The sequence below is a fragment of the Leopardus geoffroyi genome, chromosome C3 (assembly GCF_018350155.1).
Source record: "Leopardus geoffroyi isolate Oge1 chromosome C3, O.geoffroyi_Oge1_pat1.0, whole genome shotgun sequence".
NCBI classification, from domain to species: Eukaryota; Metazoa; Chordata; class Mammalia; order Carnivora; family Felidae; genus Leopardus; species Leopardus geoffroyi.
The window spans coordinates 84,169,202-84,189,430 of NC_059338.1; the positions used below are offsets into that span (position 1 = coordinate 84,169,202).

General features: G+C 43.9%; 1 long non-coding RNA gene across 1 annotated transcript; it reads left to right on the forward strand.

The window, feature by feature from the left end:
• Nucleotides 1-1,783: 1,783 nt before the first annotated feature.
• Nucleotides 1,784-16,905, forward strand: LOC123585462. Its single transcript, XR_006706202.1, has 3 exons — nucleotides 1,784-1,929; nucleotides 3,175-3,252; nucleotides 15,675-16,905. It is a non-coding gene; the product is annotated as an uncharacterized LOC123585462 (long non-coding RNA).
• The last annotated feature ends 3,324 nt before the right edge of the window (nucleotides 16,906-20,229 follow it).

Sequence of the window (20,229 nt, forward strand, 5' to 3'; positions counted from 1 at the left end):
CCTAGTTCCAGTGATTAGTCCAAATATGGCTGTGTGACATGTGATTCAGTCTACTGAAAGTCAGGCCTGAGTTTTTTGTGGGAATTTTGATGGAAAAGAAGCTTGACCTTCTCTGTGGGACATAAACCTAGGAGAGCATAGGGCTCTAGCCACTAGTTTCTATCTCATCTTAGAATGCAACTAACACTAAAGGCGGTAGGCAACTTTAAGCAATAGATGATTCCATCACTCATGCCAACTTCCTCCTGGTCCTCAAGTCGAGTTGGGTTTTCTAAGCCTTGCAATGAAAACAAATTTAACTAATACAGAGGATAAAATTTACAGAAGGAAAAGAAAGATGGGACAAGTGTCAATTATACTGTTCATCTAAATTCTCTTAACTTTTTTCTCAGAAATTCTAGGTACAGGGGTTCCTGGGTAGCTCAGTCGGTTGAGCGTCCAACTTCAGCTCAGGTCATGATCTCATGGTCCGTGAGTTTGGGCCCCACATCAGGCTCTATGACGATGGTGCGGTGCCTGCTTGGGATTCTCTCTTTCTTCCTCTCTGCCTCTTCCCTCACGCTCTCTCAAAATAAATAGATAAACTTAAAAAAAAAATTCTAGGTACTTCAGAGTGGTAATGATAATTGCCCAGGAAGTTCATGTTCTGATAGCTTTACCTTCCTTAGTGGGAAACATATTTATTGAGAATAAAGAAAAATAGATTCTACCTAATTACAAGGTATTATTCAAGATATGAAATGGAAAAAAAACCCAAAAAACTATGAACACAGCAACTCCCCTCCACCCTCCAAAACAACAAAAAAGGCACATGAAACACATTTAAAAGCCAGGCAATAAAAACAAAAAATAAAAAGGGAAAACAACAAAAATCTTTCTGAAAGTTCTTTGCCCACTGGGAGCTTAAAAGAATGTTAACTGCCTAACTCCTTAAAGCAGACTTAAAGTGGGGTGCCTGGGTGGCGCAGTCGGTTGAGCGTCCGACTTCAGCCAGGTCACTGATCTCGCGGTCCGTGAGTTCGAGCCCCGCGTCGGGCTCTGGGCTGATGGCTCAGAGCCTGGAGCCTGTTTCCGATTCTGTGTCTCCCTCTCTCTCTGCCCCTCCCCCGTTCATGCTCTGTCTCTCTCTGTCCCAAAAATAAATAAACGTTGAAAAAAAAAAATTAAAAAAAAAAAAAAAAGCAGACTTAAAGTAATCAACTCGCACAGTGATTTAATTCCCTCTCATTCTCTGTCTCTCCCTGGGTAATGCATTACTTTTGGGGGTGTGGTTTTAATTCTAGATGGCCCAAAGGAGAGGAAGCAGTTCAAAATTGATAATAGGTCAATTATCAGCAAGTGGATAACTGCCTTCAGGGGTCGTCAGGTTATGGTCAAAAGCCAATTCTTCCTTTCTCCATTCAGGAAGGAAAGAAGGAAGGAAAGAAGGAGAGAAGGGAGGGAAGGGGGAGGCAGGAAGAAAGGAAAGAGGGAAGGGAAGTAGTGAACAAGCCTAGAGTTATCAAATGCATCATTAAAAGCCTAACTGTTGGGGCACTTGGGTGGCTCAGCTGGTTAAGCATCCAACTCTTGGTTTCATTTCAGGTCATGATCTCATGGCTCGGGCTTGGGCTCTGATAGCACACGGAGCCTGCTTGGGATTTTCTTTTCTACTCTCTGCTCCTCCCTGGTACACGTGCTCTAACTCTCAAAATAAATAAATAAGCTTAAAAAAAACCTAATTGTTATATGTTGCTTCAATTTTATAAAAGAGAAAATGGGGGCTCAGAGAGGGTGATAATTATAATTAATCCTTATTCAGTGTTTCATATGTCACAGGTGCTTTTGTAAGTGCCTGCTATGAATTAGCCTGTTGAATTCTCAGGACAGCCCCAAGAGGAAGGCAACATTATCCTCGGTCCGCGGAAGAGGAAACAGAAACACAAGCAGGTGAAGTAACTTTTCCGAGCTTACATAACTTGAGTCAGAGCCGGGAGTCGAAGCAAGGTGGTTTTGTTCCAGAGCCTGTGCTGTTAACCATTAGGCTGTTTGGCCCCTGTAGGCCAAGGGATCTGTGCAGGCTGATTTGCTCAACGTTTCCAAGTGAATTAGTAGTTGTACTGGTCCTGATTCTTTACTCCAGATAACATAGTTAGAGTTCGCTTTTTTAAAAAAGAGATCCATTAAAAAGTATAGCTAGCTCCCACAACTGACGAAGAGGCTGGAGAAACAGACGGTGGGCTAAAAGTCCAGGGAAGAATCTCAGAGCCACACCATGAGACCAAGCCACCCAGAGAGAGGCTGCCCCTGTCATGACTGGGGCACTGTAAGCCAGCATAAGGACTCCAGAACGGGGCTGCATCTGTATCAGTCTGTGCCAGCAGAATGGACTCCCTGAATCCTGCCTCCTTCTTCATGAACCTATCTCACTGCCCCCTAAATGTCCTCCAGGGCCCATTCTATTACCAGAATCTATACTGTATGTTGACCCACCAACAAGAAACATGAATTCCATGCTGGAAAGGAGACACTCAGGGGCACCTAGGTGGCTCAGTTGATTGAGCGTCTGACTTGGGCTAAGGTGATGATCTTGTGGTTCGTGAGTTCGAGCCCCGCATCGGGCTCTCTGCTGTCAGTGCAAAGCTTGCTTGGGATCCTCTGTCCCCTTCCCTTTCTGCCCCTCCCCCACTCGTGTGCACTCTCAAAAATAAACAAGCATTAAAAAAAAAAAAAAAGGAAAGGAGACACTTACACTTAGAGAACTACCAAAATGCCAAGAGGGTGTTCACATGGGCTAAATGACAGATGCCCACCAAAAATCATAAAACTGAGATTTGAGACCAGGTTCAGCCAGCTCCAGAGTCCATGTTCTTAACCATGTTATTCCACACTGCCTGCTAACGCCCTTGTCCCAGAGGACCCAGGGATCACCAGATCCAGGGGCCCTGGATCTGTGATGCCTCACATGCTCTGCTCAAAGCCCCTAAAGAAACAGCGGCTGCCAGACTCACATCCATTATCCAGGAGAGTATGTCTGTCTTGAATGCCACACCTCACTTCATTCTGAAGAACTAAAGTGGAAACTTGAGGTAGAAACCTGGTGGCACAATTAATACTCTCCATTGAGTCTAGAGCTCATGCAAAAAACCCAGTGACCTGCTTTCTCTGCTGAAGCCTCTCATTATTTGCTTTCAGACTGAGTGCTCCATGAGGGAAGAACCTGTGTCTTCTTCCTACTGTTTGTCCCGCTCCTGGGACTGGGCCAGGCGCATGGTAGGTGCTCCAATAATATTGATGAGTAAGAGGAGGAAAGGAGGGGTGGATGGGTGGTGGAAAAGTTCTCTTGAGTCTAAGTCGTCTCCCAAGGGAGAACCTATCAAGTCAGGTTGGGGAGAGAGTCGGTGGAGAGACAGAGAGCAAAAGAGCAGGCCAGAGATAACACAGTCGATCACACAACACTCCGGAGTAAGCCATCATCTTGCCGCTGACAAATCACTTCCCATCTCCCTGTGACCTCCCCAGCCCCTCCCGTTCACACTTGCAGGGCAGATGGCAACCCTCCCCACCACAACAGACTCACACTCCACAGTAATGAAACTTGTCCCTCCCTCCTTATGTGTCCCCCCTTATGTGTCCCTCCCTCCTTCAGACTCTTCAGCAAACCACAATTTTACCTTCCCCTGACCACTCCACATTCCACGGGGAGCCTCAATCCTTCCTTCCCACAACCACTTCTCATCCACACCAAGCACCAAATCTCTGCCACGGCCACTTCACACTTTATAGTCATCTCCAATCATCCTTCTCACACCCCTTGATATGCCAACAAAAGGCAGTTCTCCTTCCAATTGCCTTTTCCAACTGCTCATACATCGCAGTGAATCCCAATCCTCCCTCCCCATAAGTCCCTGACGTCCCAGAGTCAACCCAATGTGCCCACCACGAAAACACTGCTCCATGGTGAACCCCTTCCCATCTCAAACACTCGACACCTCTCAGTGGAAGTGGGTGGGCTCACCCACCACAACCTCTTCACACTCCACAGTAAACACCCTCAAGTCCTTCACCAAACCCTCCTCTTCACAGCCCTTTGACGCCCACATGAACCTCCGAGCTTTCTTCCATCTGCACCCCGCACACTCTCCAGTGAGCCCCCACCCCCTCAATAGAGCTTCTTTACCCCCCAAGGGAGACTGCAACTCACGTGACCCTCTGAGCCCCTCCATTCTTCAAATGAGCCTCAACCCCTCATTCTTCCACTCTTTGCTCACACTGTGCGGTGCAGAACCAGCAAAGGTAACACCGAGCTAGCAAGGGGGGGGGGGCCATATGCACTTCTCAATATTTAAAAAAGCCTAAAAGATATTCCACATTAATTTGCAGTAATACATCATAAACTGACTAAAATATTAAGTAACCCGTGCTTCAAGCTGGAATTACTGCCTGATTCCTGTTGATCAGTTTTGTTTAGTAATTTATGTATCTCCACTCAATAAAAATTGGGAAATGAATTAAGTACTAATGGAAAATTACAATTATTTGTTTTTGGATCAAATCCTTTTGAAATACTGGATCCCCGGGCAAAAGCAACGAAAGACATATTCTTTGTGAAGAAAAGGTGCACGGACACCAGCACTGCAGCCCAACTCTGTGTTTTAGAAGTCAGTCTAGAGTGGAGAGGGAGTCTCCAAAGTTCATGGCTGGGCAGGTCCAATGCTCTGCCAGCCTGTATGCACAGGGAGGGCAGGCATCTTGCACCTTCACTGGTTTAATTCCCCATGCACCTATTTATCAGTGAATTATCATCTTCTGATTTAATCTATTGTCCCAGATATTTTTTTTCAACTAAATAATCACTGATGCTTCTATTTTTCTTTTCCTTCCTTCCATCCTTCCTTCATCTCTCTCCCTCCCACCCTTCTTCTTTCCTCCCTCCCTTCTGCTTTCTTTCTTTCTTTCTTTCTTTCTCTTCCTTCCTTCCTCCCTCCTTTGTTCCTTCCTCCCTCCCTCCCTTCTTTCTTTCTTTCTTTCTTTCTTTCTTTCTTTCTTTCTCTTTTCTTTCTTTCTTTCTCTTCCTTCCTTCCTTCCTTCCTTCCTTCCTTCCTTCCTTCCTCCCTCTTTCCCTCCCTCCCTTGTTCCTTCCTCCCTTCCTCCTTTCTTTCCCTTTCTTCTTTCTTTCTTTCTTTCTTTCTTTCTTTCTTTTTCCCCTGATGTTTAACTAACACTGGCCACTGTATTAGAATTAGTCATTTGCTGACTATGCCAGCCAGCAGCCTCATAATCACAGCCTTGTCACAGAGCATGGCTGCCACAGTGACTGGAATGGAAATGGAAATAAATGAAGTGTTATTTTCCCCATCCTGAAACTAGAGAACTGCATCAAGCTCACAAATGTGAACTTGGGGAAGGAGTTTTCAAGTCCAGCAAAGGTTTTAGTTAGTGAGCCTGGCTGGAAGCTGGGTAGATCCTGTTTGATGGGTTGTATGGTGTGACTTTCTTGGAGCACCTCAGAAGCAATGCCTACTAGGGGTGGTGGGGCACACCGGGGAGGAATGAGCTAAGGCACATCTTGGTGATGTTCCGAAGGATGATTGGAAGGGTATGGCGATGTCTGGAAGTGATAAGCCTCAGTGTTTGTTTATACCTTACTGGAAAGCCATGTAAATTAATGGAAACTTCCTGGCAAAATACTTTGACTTGTAGCAACTTCACTGCCATTCCTGGATGATAATGTAGAAGTCATGTTTGCCCACACCCTGTTCATCTCAACCCTGGAGACAGTTGTCTTTCTGGCCATAGGAGAGCTCAAGTTTATGAACGGAAACAAGAAAGCATTGAATGTGGCTTTTAGCTGGACACCACAGGGAACCAGGGCCTTCCATAAACTGCCTCAAAACAGCTTCACACAGCTCAATTTGAGCCAAGTCCTTACCATCAGGAGGTTCACCAAGAGCTCCAAAAGTATGGTACTTATATAATTAAGACCAAGTCAGCAAGCAGTGTCAGGGTAGCCTGTGTCCCCACTGCTGTGTTAGGCATCCTTGTGGTAATTCATAAAGACATTCGCTCATTCAGTAAGCACTTAACTGAAAGCATGATGCCTGTCAGGGATTGTGTAGATCCTTGCAGATACAATAGTGAGAGAAGCCCAAATCATGTCCTCAAGGGGTTCCCACTCAGGTGCAAAGACACAGATGTATGTAAAGAGAATATTACACTATCGTGTGTCAACCCAACCCGTAAGCCCCTCACCCAGCTTCAGTGGAGAGAGAGGGAAGACTTCTGGAGGATGTGGCCCTTTTGAACTTAGTTGTGGAAGTGTAAAACATTGCCCAGTTAAGAAGCAGGGAGGGAGGAGACAGAAAGACATGTGAACAGAATTACCTGGAGAGAAAACATCTGCCATGTTAAAAAGAAAGCCACAGGCCCGGGATGGAGCCACTTGTGCTAGGGCAAGTCACCAAAGCAGGGCTTAATACCTAACCTAATTGCAGTTTCAACTTCTCCCAGAAATGCAATCTTAATGGATCAGTCAGGAATTTTCTGATTGGTACCAATCAGGTAATCAGGCCCATGTCACATGGGCCCTCTCCAAATCCCAAAGGAAGATGAGGTCATCTGCACGATAAGACCCCCTGCTCTTCTCCCTCAGGGAAGGTGACCTTGCCTGAAACAGTCCTTTCTTTTCTTTTGCTAATTATGCCTTGCATAATCCCATAAAAACCTTCCATTTTGTACAATTCCTCAGAGCATCTTTTTACTTGCTAGATGGGATATTGACTGATTCATGAATCACTTAAGCCAATTAGATCTTCAAATTTACTCGGTTGAATTTTACTTTTTTAATAGCCATGAAGCAGGGTTTGTTAGGTGTCACTGGCAGGGAGAGAAGAAAGGGGCCAGGGTATTTGAGCTTTTTATGCCAGGATGAAGGGTTTGGGTACTGATGAGAACCAAAAGTTACTGAGAAAGTTGCAGTCTCATTAGGGAAGTAAGTAGTCTAATACATATAATAATCTGATATATATATATATATATATATATATATATATATATATATATATCTCAAATTGATCATATATATCTGATATAATCTGATATATATATGAGAGATTGTGAGTGCCTATCATAGTATAACTCCACCTGAGTTGGAGGAAGAAATCCAAGTGTCAGAGTATCGGTCTAGTGAAATGGAATAGATGTAGATTTTAGGGTTCCTTCCAACTCTTGAGATACTATGATCCTATGTAAACTTACTGAGCCTTAGTTTTCTCTCTTGCAAATGGGAATTCTAGTAGTATAATAGGTTATATATTCTATATATAATATATATAATAGCATATATATACTATATATATATTATAGTAATATAATAGGGTATAACAGGGTAGTGGTGTTTATTGCAGTGCCTGGAAAAAATTTTTTTTAATGTTTATGTATTTTTGAGAGAAAGAGTGCACGTGCGTGCAAGCTGGCAGGGGGGCAGAGGTGGGAGGAGGGTTGCGGGGGGGGGGGGGGTGCGCAGAGAGAGAAGGAGACACAGAATCCAAAGCAGGCTCCAGGCTCTGAGCTGTCAGCACAGAGCCTGACGCGGGGCTGGAACTCACGAACCGTGAGATCATGACCTGGGCCGAAGTGGGACGGTCAACCAACGGAGCCACCTAGGTGCCCCTGTCTGTAAATTTTAAGGGCCCAAACCGGTGACTGTTATTTTAGCTGAATGATGAATGAGGGTCTTTGTAGAGCTACATGCCGTGTGAAAGGGGTACAGAGGCGGGGGATTGCCGTTAGGAGTATACTTGCCACGCGGCGCACCGAGACTCCAAGAGAACGAAAACTATAATGGAGGCTATGGCATGACTCATCCGAGTGTTTTCATGTGAGGAGAAAGGGAGGTGAGAATATAAGAACACTTGGGCAGAAAGGAGTAACCTGAGTGCTCTAAGAAGAGGCGGTATAGTGATGCACTGGAAAGAGCAGTAGGCAATGACCGAGGCACTACCAGATGCGTCGATTTTCCATTGAGTTCTCACAGCAGCCCTGCAAGTTGCTATTACCGTGTCCCTTTTTTCAGTGAAAGAAACGATGGCTCAGAGGAATCAGCGACTCATCCAGGGTTACAAGGTAAATGAAGAAGGGGGAAGTCGTATCTGGCGTCATCTGGCCCCAAAGCTGGCGTTCTGAACTAATCTGATGCCACTCACCTGTGTGAGGGCATGGGCCATCGGTGAGCCTGAGAGGTGTGGGAGGTGATCAGAAACGTCTTTGCCTGGAATAGCTGCCCTTGCCTGCACACACACACACACACAGACGACACAAACGTGTGGGAGGAGTTGATTGAGCACCTTGGGTGTCAGGGTCAGGAATGTAGCAAGAATCTGACAGAAAAATGAAAAGCTGTTGAGGGCGGTGAGCAAGGCAGTGTGTGAAACGGTCGGAGCACAGCTTCTGGAGACAGACTGCGCAGGTGTGAGCCCCAGCTTTGCCACTTGCCAGGTGTGAGATGCTGAACAGAGGGAGCATGAGAGAGAAGAAAGGTTGAAGCAACATGGACAGAACACACCTCACATCATGTTTACCTGCCCTGGTTCCTCAGAAGGAACAGGCAGGGACCAATGAACTTTAGAGAATTGGCGTTAGGAAATGTGCCTTAGCAGGTACAAAACTTGCTGTTTGGACAAACAGCGAGAACAAAGAACAAAGCACTCTGATGAACTAGACTGATAAGCCCTTGATTAGAATAAGAGGAAAAGAATAAGGGGAAACCACCACCTTTGATGATGTAGCCAGTGGCAAAAATGCAATGCAAAACAGACCTGTTGGTTGCCTCGATTTGTAGTGATTTTCCATAAGCGCTGCCCAGATCTTCATCAAAATTCAGGTTCTACAGCTGTAACAGCGCCGAGTAGCTGAAACTGCACTGACTCCAGAATGGAAAGGTTGGAATTTACAACACAGGGTCTTCTGCCCCCTGGTCATGATGTCCTTCCAGGTACGGCACACCTCTGAATGTGAGCTATCCTCAGTAAAGTGAGGCAATCTGACTTAACGCTGGTTCAAAAGTTGCATTACATGGAGGATGGGAAGGCACTTTGCAACTTGCAGTAGGATACGAAGAATGTTTGCCAGTGTTATGGTAACAACCTCAGCATAAGCCACGTCATTCCTGTGTCGGTTAGGTTCTTTTGTGTGCCTTAACTACACATAGGAAACAGAGAAATAACTAACTGATGTGACCCTATATACTTTTCCCTAGGAATAGAGTTGGAGAAAGCAGATCTCTTAGAACCTAGAGCGGTGATTCTCAAAGTGCGGCCCGGAACTAGCACCATTACCTGGCAACTTGTTAAGAATGCACATTTGGGGCCATGCCTTTGAACGACAGAATCAGAAACTCTGGCGGCTAGAACCAGTATCTATTTTATGGAGTTTCATAACCATTGACTTAGAAGAGACATGTGATCTTCTGGCATGACCAAACAACTGGCTACGTGATGAGAAACATTCCCAATAAGGAAGAAATTGGGACTTTGGTGATGAGCTCAAATTAAGGGATTACAAAGCTAGAAGGGATCTAAAAAGCTAGATCTAGAAAGTGTTAAATCTAAAAGGCTAGATCCAAAAGGCTAGATCTAAAAAGCATGGAATCAAGGTGGAATTAAAAAAATGGTTTTGTTAGAATGTCATCTTTCCTCCGTGCAGCGGGTTGAATAGTGTCCCCCCAAAATGCATGTCTACCCAGAATCTATGAATGTGAACTTACTTGGAAATAGGTTCTTTGCAGATGTAATTAAATTGAGGTCTTACTGGAATAGGGAGGGCCTTAGAGCCAATTAATGGTGTCCTTACAGGGAGAGGGAGATGTGGAAACAAAGAGACAAACAGACATGGAAGCAAATGTCATATTAAGATAGAGGCAGAGATTGGAGTAATAAATCTACAAGCCAACGAACACTGAGGACTGCTGGCAGCCACCAGAAGCTGGGAGGCAGGCGTGGAACAGATTCTCCCTCAGAGCCTCCAGGAGGAACCAGCCCAGCTGACGCCTTGCTTGAAGACTTCTGGCCTCCTGAACGGTGACAAAATACATTGCTGTTGTTTTAAGCCACCCGGTTTGTGGTACTTTGTGATGGCAGCCCAAGAAAAGGATCCCCTTTAGGGGCATCTGGGTGGCTCAGTTGGTTAAGCGTCTGACTCCGGCTCAGGTCATGATCTCACGGTTCATGAGTTCGAGCCCCGAGTCAGGCTCTGTGCTGACAGCTTGGGGTCTGGAGCCTGCCTGAGATTGTGTGTCTCCCTCTCTCTCTGCCCCTCCCCTGCTTGTGCTCTGTCTGTCTGTCTGTCTCTCTCTCAAAAAACAAACATTTAAAAAAAAAGAAAAGAAAAGAAAATAATCCCCTCTAAAAGCAAGTGTTTCTCAACCATTTAACATTCTGGAATGACTCCATGTTTCCCCACTTTCTCACACTCTTGATAATTCTTCTCTTCTAAGTGTGTAGACTTTTTTTCCTTAGGTCATATTGTCTCTGACTACGGCTCACGCTTTAATTTCCAGGCAGACCCTATCTGTGAAGTGTCCGATATTCCAATTCAGATGTTTAAGCATCCCCTGGAGATATGGTATAGAATAGTGGGTAAGGCATGGGCTTTAGGATGATTGACAGCTAGTGTGACCTTGGGAAGGGGGAGTTATTTAATCACCTGGAGTTTCTTCTTCTGTGAAACGGGGAGGAATTAGTACCAGCCTTGTTATAATGTTCTGGGACTCAAGGGTTAATAACTCAAATGGTTAATAAGCACATAGGAGATGAGCCTGACATAGGAGAATATATAACAAATATTAGGTCCTAATATTTTATGGTAAGTACTTAACTCCATTTGAATATCTCACATTAACTCGTTATTCTCATCCCCAAAACTGGTCATCCCTAGTGTTTCCAATCTCAGTGTATGACATCACTGTTCACCTGGTTGCTTTGGTCAAATACGTAGAAATTGCCTTTGATGCCATTTCCCTCACCCACCCCCTGCATCATCAGGTAGTCCTGTGGTTTATGTATCTCGCAAATATAATTAAGATCCGTGTACTGCTCTCTGCCCCCGTAGCTTCCCTCCCAGTTCTCTTGCTTCTCATTTGGACTGTAACACTGACACCTTGCCTGGTATCTGTCTCACCCTCGTCCTAAATGAGTCCATTTCCTACCGTGCGGCAGATGAATCGTAAAGAGAAAAACCCAAGTCTGATCGGGTCATCCTACAAATATTTGCTGATTGAGAGAATGGCATTTCCCCCAACACTCTGAAGGTTTCATGAGAGGAGAAACTGACTCATCTCACTTGTATTCTGCCATCTACCATTCGGGTTCAGTGGCCCCCAAATAGATGCTTGTTTAACGAACTGATGAAGGAACGAAGCAAAAACATCAGCAAGAATGGAAAGGGGGCTCAGGTTTCTTCTCAACGAACACCGTTTCTCCCTGGCTTTCCATACCACCATGAGTAAGAGAGAGACAGGACTGCCCTAGGGTTCTGGTGCTCCAGGGAAGACCCTGCGCCCTGCCTCCTCCTACATCCACAGCCTTACCACCAATGTCTTGGAGGCCATCATGCCTTGATCTTCATCTCCATCAGACACGACATGAAGAAGCTCAAGACACCCAGGTCCTCCTTTCTCCCCCAGCCATTCCCCCAACACAGCTCTTTATACAATCTGATCTGGCTGCCTCTTCACCTCTCCCCAGTTCTCAGACCCTCCCACTATGCTTTCTGCAATTCTACGTCAGTCACCAGCAACACCCCCTAAATCTTTAACCTCTTCTTTATAAATTCTGTTACACCCTTTTGCTCTAACAGAAATACAGATATTCCTGGGAATCCTGTCTGCTGATAAAGCACTTTTAATTTGTATTTTTTTTTTTTTTTTTTTTGCCTCCCTGTACCCTTAACCTGAAGGCAGGATGGATATCCTTCTGTTACCTCATTATGGCATCCAGACTCTTCTCCCTCCTTCCTCTCTGAAAAACCACCTTAAAGTTTATGTCATCTATTACCCTCCATTGCCCCTCCATATACCATCCATTACCCCTCCTTGGCATAGGCACCTTTGGACCTGTGAGCCATGCCCGCCCCCCGCCCCCCTCATTCTTTACTTTTTGTAACTCGAACTCATTCTTACAATCTCAATTTCTATTCACATCATACACTGGTGATTCCAATATCAGTGAGGATAATCCTTCCAGTAATCTGGTCTCTTATTTCTTTTACAGTCCCTCCATCCTCCCCAGATGTTGACATCTGTTACTCAGGTTCAAGCATCCCACTCTGCCCCTGCCATGCTCTGTCTTTCCAATTTTCCAATTCCAATTCCTCAACTCCATAAAGCTTTGACTGCACAGTGACCAACGATCTCTTGATCTCGTTGCCTATGTAACTGGGAATGTAAAAGAAAACAGAAGACAATTTTCTCCCCCCCCCTCACCCCCCGCCCACCACTTCTACCTTGTATGTATCTACACTATATACTTTCTCCCAGTTAGCACAAATGAATGTCTGGGTTTATGTCCGGGGCTAGTTGGTATACTTTTGCACCAGAACCTGTCCCCTCTTGCTCCAGTCAAGGATACTGCCCCAGCAAGCATTCTTTATCTCTCCTCCATAAATGTTTTTATTAGCAAATGAAGCTGGTGTATAATTCCTCCTGTCTTCAAAACTCCTTCTCTGGATACCACATTTCCTCCCAGCTACCATCACATTTCCCTGCTTCCCTTTTTAGCAAAGCTCTTCCAAAGAGATGCTCATTCTCATTATCTTTACATCTGTCTCCTGTTCTCTCTCGAACCACCCCATTCAGGCTCCTATTCTTACCACTTCATAAAAATGTCTCTTGCTAATGTCACCAAAGATCTGGCGGAGCAAATATCACTCCTAATTACTTAACCTTAATAGCATTTGACCAACTGACCTCTCCCTCTGCATTGAAAATATTTTCTCATTTCTTCCAGGATACCTTCCTCATATTCTTCACTGGTTCCATCTCAATGCCCTCTGCTCTTGGCTTCTCACTCCCCGACCACAAAACCTCAATGTGCTTCAGGATTCAGTCTTTGAATATCACCTTTCTCCAGATAGACATTGCCATGCAGTCCTATGGCCTTAAAACCGTGTACATGCCGATGACTCCCAAATTATTGCCAAGTCTGGGTCCCCTCTGCAATTGCCACAAAATGATATTCAACTACCAACTTGACAACTCTACACAGCATGTTTTTATCAAAACAAATTCCCAACTTCTTGCATCCCAAACCTACCCTTCTGCATCCTTCTTCACCTCAGTAGATGGTAACCTGATCCCTCCTTTAGAACAAAAGCTCCTAGCTCCTCTATTTTGCTCACACCCCACATCTAATCCACTAGCAAATCCTGTTGGTCCTGTCTTCGAGATATGTCTAGAACCCACCTACTTTTCACCATCTCTAGCACTACCACCCTTGTCCAAGCCACCATCATCTCTTATTTGGGTTATTTCAATAGCCTGATACCTGATTCCCTTGCTTCTGCCTTTGGCTCACTTATATCTGTCCTAACATATCAGTCAAATGGTTCTTTTAAAATATAAATCTCACAATGCGGTGCCTGGGTGGCTCAGTCAGTTGAGCGTCCAACTCTTAATTTCAGCTCAGAACTTAATCCCAGGGTCATGATCCCAGGGTCATGGCATCAAGCCCTGCATCGGGTTGTGGGCTGAGCATGGAGCCTGCTTAAGATTCTCTCTCTGTCTCTCTCTCTCCTTCTGCTCCTCTCCCCTGCTCACACACTCTCTCTCTCTAAAATAAAATAAAAAAAATAAAATAAAAAATATATAAGTCCCACAATGTTACACGTAGCTTAAACCCCAGTGGCTTTTCCTTCTTGATTAAAGTAAATTCCTACAATGGCCTAAGAGTCTCTATAAGATGTAGCTCCTACTATTTCTTTGGCTTTATCTCTTCACTCTCTTCCCCATTGCTCCCCAGTCATTTTGGCCGCCATGGTTGTCTCTGAGACAAGTCAGGCAAGCTCCTGCCTCAAGACCTTTGTGCTTGCTGTTCCTCTGCTTAGAATGTGCCTCTCCCAGATGTCCCTCACTTCCTTCAGGTCACTTAAAATGTCACTGACTCAGAGACACCTTCCTTAACCTTATTTTAAATAGTGCACTCCTTCCAGGAAGGTCCCTTGCCTGTTTTTACCTGTTTTATTTATTTCCTTAGCAGGTTTCACCATTTAATACACTATATTTGGATCTACTTAGTTTATTTGATGGCATGTTCTCCCATTTGCAAGTAAACTCCATAAGGGCAGGAATTTTTGCCTATTTTGGTCTCAGCTGTATTCCTCATGTTTTTTAAAGTGTAGGACACATACTATTTCCTGAGTGAATGAATCAATGAATCTATATGTTAGTTCCCCATGCATTGGACTGGAATATATATAGTAAGAAAAAATATATATATAAGAATATATATATATGAATATATATATAAGAATATATATTATATATATAAGAAAGAATATATATGAATATATATGAATATATATATAAGAATATATATATATAAGTATATATATATATTCAAATATAAGATGCTTTATTACTATCTCTGCTACTCTCACATTGGCTCTGGGTTAGCCACTTAACAGCTCTTCCTTTCCAGTGGAACGGTGAACTTCTGGGGAATTAAGTAGTTCATAGTGCTGTCTCCATATTTCTCTGTGTCTCAAGTACCCTGTACTCTGCTTTGAGGACAGGAGGAGTTTGTGTCATTCTTTTTCCCTCAGAACATTCAATCTTTTTAAGACTTCGTTTTGTCTTCTAGACACTGGTCACCAGTCCAGTTTTGGTTTTCTTTCTCTTTTTTTCTTTCCCTCCCCCCAGCCAATTCTCTCCCTCTTCTCCCTGACTGGATTGTGCTTGATAAACCATCCTTGTTTTGTTAGAATTTAGATGAAACAGAGAGAGAGAGCAAAGAAGAAATCTCATTAAGCCTTTTGGAAACCTTCACATAAGTCATGTCACTGTCCTCACTCTGCTTCCCGGATTCTTTGTTTATTCCTAGGCATCTTGGCATACCAAACCTCCTCATAAGTTTAATGGTGATTAAGCTTTTAAAAGTTTTTTTTTTTTAATTATGGACAAATACCATTTTACTTCACTCATATGTGGAATTTAAGAAACAAAACAAAGAAACAAAGAAAAATAAGACAAAAAAACCAGACTCTTAAAAATATCAAGAACAGGGGCACCTGGGTGGCTCAGTCGGTTGAGTGGCTTTGGCTTAGGTCATGATCTCACAGCTCGTGAGTTCAAGCCCCGCGTCAGGCTCTGTGCTGACAGCTCAGAGCCTGGAGCCTGCTTCGGGTTCTGTGTCTCCCTCTCTCTCTGCCCCAACTCACTCTCATTCTGTCTCTGTCTCTCTCAAAAATAAATAAACATTAAAAAAAATTTTAAAAAATATCAAGAACAAACTGGTGGTTGCCAGAAGGGAGGTGGGGGGGGGGGAATGAGTGAAATTGGTCAAGGGGATTAAGAGTACACTTGTGATGAACAGTGAATAATGAATAGAACTATTGAATCATTATACTGTATACCTGAAACTAATATAACATTGTATGTTAATTATACTTGAATAAAAACGTTTTCTTATGAAAATTTCACACAGGTATGACATGGAGAGAATAATATCACGAACTCCCATGTACCCTGCACATCTAACTCCTGAGATCCTTTTCCCTTTGCTGCTCTACAATCAATGACATTTTTTTTTCCCTTCATGTGAGAACAGAACCAATTTGAACACGAGGACTTTGCTGCTTTGAGTTCCAGAACACTGTTTTGAAGAATATAGCGAGACAATGGTATGAAAGCAAATGCTTTGGTCTTCAGAGAGCTGACTGTGTCAACAGAAAACAAAATAAAAACGGTCTTATGATATCCTTGGAGGCAGAAGTTGAAGGCTGCTCTTGAAACCAATTATAGAGAATCTTGAGAAAACTGATCAGATGCAGGGAAGCCTTCACAAGCGGGAAGAAGATGGCCCCTCTGGCGGTAGATGGGCTTAGGCACAGAAGAAAGGGAAACAAAACGGGCAAAGCATGACTCTCTGAGTTTCATCTTAGCCATGGTGTGAATGTCATGTTGGAGGGTGTTGAAACCTAATATCATTTAGGAGAATTTGCCATCAAAACTCATTTACCTGCATCCTTCTGCAAAGCCTTAGGAGTTTGCAAGCCCTTCAGAGAAGCCCCATAATCAGCATGAAGCTACCACCTGCTGTGGTACAGGAGTAGTGGGGAAGCAGAGGGGCAGAGGCCATCTCTCACACACTACGTGTGCCCCATCTAAAGAGAGCCACAGTGCATTATTGCCACCAGCCCCCAGAGGACCAGGAGATCCTGAGCTTGGAAGAGGGTTGGAGTCCATAGGAGGGCCCTGCAGAATGTGGACATCAAGGCTGAAGGCCACAGCAGCATCTGCCATTGGCAGAGGATGCCAGCATGATGGCTGGGGCTGAATGAGAGCATCCGTGCTGCCAAGGCAGTCTGAAGAAGAAAGCAGGGTGGGAACCAGACAGCCTCCCGTGATGCCACAAGGCTACCCAGTCTTCTGTCTGTACACCAGTGTCCTCTTGGGACATAGGAAAAGAATACTGAAGAAACCCCAAAAGACACACATGCACCTAAAGAGCCTGAGGTTATCTGAAAGGGACTGAAACCACAGCCTCCCCAGGAGCCTATAAGCTCTCCAAGGACCAGTGCAAAGTTTTATCCATTTTTGTGTCCCAAGCAGCTGGTACAAAACCTTGCACTGAAAAGTATCTCTAGGGGCGCCTGGGTGGCTCAGTTGGTTGAGCGTCCGACTTCGGCTCAGGTCATGATCTCACAGTCTGTGGGTTGGAGCCCCGTGTCCGGCTCTGTGCTGACAGCTCAGAGCCTGGAGCCTGTTTCAGATTCTGTGTCTTCCTCTTTCTCTGACCCTCCCCTGTTCATGCTCTCTCTCTGTCTCAAAAATAAATAAATTAAAAAAAAAAAAAGAAAAGAAAAGTATCTCTATAGAGGACCACTGAATGATGAATGGACAAACCAGACAAAATCATCAATGTCCACAGCCTTGCAAACGACTGGAAAGATAGGCCTGAACTCACAGAGAAAATGACCAAGGGAGAAAGGCAGATGCCTGCCCTTTGGTTTAATTGTAAGAGTATAGGAATGAGAGCCTCTTTCAGATCCTTTATTATGGGTGAGAGACCAAATTCAATTTAATGCAATAATATGACAAAATTTTGTAGACATAAGCAATGTTTAATATAAAAAAGAAAAAGAAGGTGTAATTTTATTTTATTTCTTTTAATTTTTTAATATTTATTTTTGAGATAAAGAGAGAAAAAGACAGAGTGTGAGCAGGGGAGGGGCAGAGAGAGAGAGAGGGAGACACAGAATCCCAAGCAGGCTCCAGGCTCTGGGCGGTCAGCACAGAGCCCAGTGCGGGGCTTAAACCCACGAACTGTGGGATCATGACCTGAGCTGAAGTTGGATGCTTAACCGACTGAGCCACACAGGTGCCCCAAGAAGGTATACTTTTTAAAAGGAAGAGAAGAGGAAACAAAGGAGGAAAACACAAACCAAAGCCAATCTTGGGTTGTGTTACTGAAAGCAGAGCACATAGGTTGAGGGAGCTGAGAGGCCCGCTAGACCTCCCACTTGTAAGTCAGCATTCAGAGTATGGGGCTGGCTCTGGGTATCCCATAGTGGAGGAACATTTAGAACCTGTGTGCATATAGAAGCAAACCTGTTCTGGCTTCTGGGAGGATAAGACCAGCTGGAGGACAGCCCTGTTGTCTCTGCTGTGGAAATCCTAAAGCAGCCAATTGACCTTGCCCATGTGAATGAGTCCAAACAAGATGAGCAGAGCTGTGTACCCAACCCATGGCTGACCACAGATGCATGGGTGAGCCCAGCTAAGCCCAGAAAAATGGCCCAGCTTACCTGTAGACTTGTGAGCAAAATGAATACTTATTTTAAACATTGCCTTTTGAAATGGTTTGTTATACAGTAATGACTAATACTCCACTGGAGTCAGGGAGACATTATCTCCTGTTGTGTGAACTTAAATTGTTGACGCTATACATTCTTATATACTAATTGGGAGGGCCCTGTGTAATAATTTATATTAAGTAGTTTTCATAGTGCCCAGCACATAGTTAACATTCAACAAATTTTGTCTATTATTAGTATTTTCACAAGTAAGCTGGAGAAAAATACCAGTGGGGAAATAAAGACATTGCTTGAGAATAAATTCCATGACATGCATTCTTTCACACCACAAAAGGCGAAATAGTTATTTTCTTCATCTTTTTTTTGATATATTTACTTTGAGAGAAATCACTTCTTTTACACTTGTGTGTACCGGGCACATGTCCAAACAGATACAAAGAGCTATAGATGATGACACTTATCTCCTTCTTTATGACAAATGTGCACGTTCCGTGTTTTATGGGTTCTCCCATGAAGGCTCTTTCTCTGCCTGGATGATGGTGGGTATCAAACTTTAGAACTATTCAGGGCCAAGGAAATAATGCATTCTTGTAACCTTGAGCCCTTCTTAAGCGGAGAAAGAACAGAATGAACAAAGAAGGTCATTTTATGAGAACATAGTACAACAAAAGAAGAGGCTAAACATCATACTTTCTAACAACCTCTAGAAAAAAAAAAATTCTCCCCAGAGAACTTTATATATTATCTCATTCATAAATTCCAGAATCCAAAGCATGAACGTAATGTCTCTTTTTCTGTAAGGGTGAAGGTGTCACAAATCAAATAAGTAATGCTTCAACTTAGCACTGCAAGGGACAATCAGGTCTAAATGTTGGCCCTTCAGTCCAATCATCCATTTTATTCCTGGATCTCCCCAAAGGCTTTCTTACATTCATGACCAAAGACTTCTGCTCCTGGGAATTTTGCTACTTCCTAAAACAGCCTATTTCATTAGTTGTGACTTAATGAGACAAGAATTCAAGTGCAATTAGTTCATTTGGGAGGTTATCCCAGTATATACAGTAGAGGCATGGAGAACTGACATTTGGGATTTACGGGGAAATGAGGATAGAGTATGTTTTTAATTAAATGATAGCTTTAGATTATTGGGGTTTAATCCTGCTCAGAAACCCTAGGAACCTCAGAATTACCTAACATGAGGGATGAGGTAGCTGGGGTATTTATCCACCAGGTTGCACAATTATTGCTTGTATCTGCTATCGAGAGGAATTAATTGCCAGGCCAGGGACAGGCTGGAATTTCAGAACAATTTTCAGCCTTGTAGCAAAAGAGCATTGCACTGGCAGCTGGTTGAGTTGGTGCGCACAGACATCTTAAGAGTTGAGGAGATGTGAGTAGGGCTCCAACAAAGTGTGCCTCAAGGTGTAAAAGTCTACTCCTCATCGCAAAATTGTCTGTTGCTTTTGCCTTCCTAGGATGTCCCACCCGGCCCCCTTTGGTAACCCCTCCTGGAGAAAATATCCTCTTCCCTTTCTCAGTCCACTTAATTTGGAAGGAGCTGATGCTAGCTTCCCCCAGCATACCACCCAGCTCCAGAGTCAACACATTAACCAGTCCTGGATGATAACTTTAAAGCATCTCATACTCATAGTGATTGGTTTAGAGGTGGCCACATAATGGAAGCCAGCCTATTCAGAGCAGTTCTTGGAATTTTTTTGTACAGCAATTAACAAAGGGCAGATATTATTTCTGCTGGTTGCTAAACTGATATGTTTTAAGCCTAGATGTTCTTGTAGTCATCTCTGTCCAACCCTGAGAAAGAAGCCAACAGAAGTAAAACATATTTCTGCTCACATTTTGTGAGTATCTGTAACCGGCTAGGTCTGATTGTCCCTGGACTTTGGACGTGATCAGTTTGAATTGGGCCATGCCTGACACACTTATTTTAAGTCTCTATTTGTTTGCAGTGTCATTTCTTCTCATTTGTCCTAGGCTTACTCAACAGGGACATATGAATCAATCCCTCTCGCTTCCAAATGCCATCCCGTAAGAGAGATCAAGAAAGTTATGTTATGTAAGCAGCATGTGCACATGTAGTGATTAAAAGCAAGGGTTTTGGATTCTGACAGACCCAGATTTGAAACTTGGCTCAGGCATTTGCCAGTTGTGTGGCCTAGAGGAAGATATAAACATTGTAAGCCTTATTTTTATCATCTGTAAACT